The following is a 2,183-nucleotide window of genomic DNA, read 5'->3' on the forward strand; positions in this document are numbered from 1 at the left end:
CCTACCCCCTGAAAAAAAAGAAAAAATCTTAAAGTGGGAAGGACATGGGATATCATATTACCCAATATCTTCATTTTGCATATGAGTGAACTCAGGTTGGGAGAGGGTCCAGTTGCATGATAACTCAGTCACAGGACAGTACCGTGAGCTGTTGTAGGTATTTTTACGGTGAGTTTCTTTGCTATAAATATCTTTGCTGTAAGCATTTTTACTGCAAACATTTTAACCACACAACTAATTGGCTTTAAGGCAATTCTGTCTTGGAAAATAAAATAACTGGTTGCCAGTTTTTGGTTTGCCAGTTTGGATTCAGCTGGTTGAAATGCATTAGTGGTTCTTCCAGTCAGAGATGTTATTGATGGCTTTATGGAGCGGACAGTGATTTACATCAAGAGTTGGTATATTTGGAAACACACTACATTGGAGAAGAAAGAGTCTGAGGGCCCTGATGGTGCAGAGTTGAATCCACATTTCCCATAGAACTTTGGAATGTCTATCAGTGAACATGTGACAAGATGCCAAGAACAAACAACAGTATAGAGGCTTTCACAATGCGATACAAAGCTCGGTTACAAATATGCATCCTAGTACTGTATTTGGAAGCTGATACCTCTTAATGAAGGAGGAAGCTGATACCTCTTAATGAAGGAAGAAATTTTAGCAAAAAAGAAAAAGCGCAATGCCGAACCAGGAGACTAATCAACAAGCAAAAAAAAAAAAAGAAAAAAAATTGTATAAACACTATGAATAAAAGACTTGGAAGACAAACGCTTAGGTACAAACCACAAAATATCATTTATTTGCACAGGATTGCTATGAATCTACACACATTTAAATGTATTCAAATATTTTGTATTTTGTAATAAAGTCTTTCTGTTATTCATTTTTCATGTTTTATTATGTCCTTCTTAATGTCCCTCTTTCATTTTTCATGATTTTATCTTTTATGGCAAAATTGCATTATGACCAGTCAGTTATGCCATGAAAATGTTTGCAGCAAGAATGCTTGCAGCAAAAAAAAAGAAAAAAAGAAAAAAAAGAAAAGAATGCTTGCAGCAAAGATGCCCAACAAAGATACTTTTGGTGAAAATATCCCATATGGTTATTATCATCCTGTGTTATAATTAAGAAAACTTAATGTCACAAAGCTTGACGGTTGATGGGTTTTCCTGAATTACTGCATTCCACACAAAAGAAGGAAGAACTGAAATCTGAATTGCAACACCACCTGCTCTCTGTGAAGACTTGAGCAGTCTTTGCTTCTATACCCACTGGGTACATCTTCCAGCTGAATGTTCTGCAGGAAACCCCTTCATCTCCAAGGCATTAATGCAGATAACACTATAGTTCTTTGCAATCACAGCTTATGACTTTGTCATTATCAGTATTTTGAAGAATATATTTAACAGTGTCAAACTTACTGAAGTTGTTCAGTTCCATCCAAAAAAAGGATTGACCAAGATCAAATTAGCATTTAGTTAGCTATTTTAAATACAATTCAAGCTTGTTGAACAATGATGACAGAATGTCTCAGAATTGATCATGTATTGAATTGCCCTTCAAATTCAAGTTCTCCCATGCTTATGAGAAAAGTGCAAAAGGGAGATGTGGGCTGACAAAACAAAGACACTTCTTCTCCATCACAGAAGAGCAACAAGAATAACTTCTTTGCATGGCAATTCTCAGAGTAGAGTTTCAGAAAATTTCCAAGAGTCAGAATGATTCCCAAAGCCAGACTCTGAGTAAGGTATTTTGAGATCCCACACAGAGGTCCCTGTGAGAAGCTAGTGGTGGAGGAGACAGAGTCAGGACCAAGACTCTGGGAACGTCTCTGACTTACAAGCTGACTCTGAGTGTGGTGGCCATCAATTCAAACTGCATCACCCACAGGAGTGTGGGAACTCAGCTCATGTGAGCTGGTAGAGCCAGAAAGGGAGATCCAGTCTGACAGGTGGGACGTGAGGCAGGAGTGCCCAGGCAAAGGTGACATGGACACAGGTAAGTGCAACAACACGGTGGCATAGTCCAGATGAACTGCTTTTTTGAGCAGGACCCCAGGACTCACTGGGAGTTGGAAAGGAGAAATAGGATCCAGTGCCCAAGAAAAGAATGGCCACATACAGGTAGAGCACCTGGGCCTGGTTAAATGGCTAGTACTTATAAACACTACAGTCTCAGCAGGA

The sequence above is a fragment of the Lipotes vexillifer genome, unplaced genomic scaffold (assembly GCF_000442215.2).
Source record: "Lipotes vexillifer unplaced genomic scaffold, Lipotes_vexillifer_v1.1 scaffold388, whole genome shotgun sequence".
Taxonomy (NCBI): domain Eukaryota; kingdom Metazoa; phylum Chordata; class Mammalia; order Artiodactyla; family Lipotidae; genus Lipotes; species Lipotes vexillifer.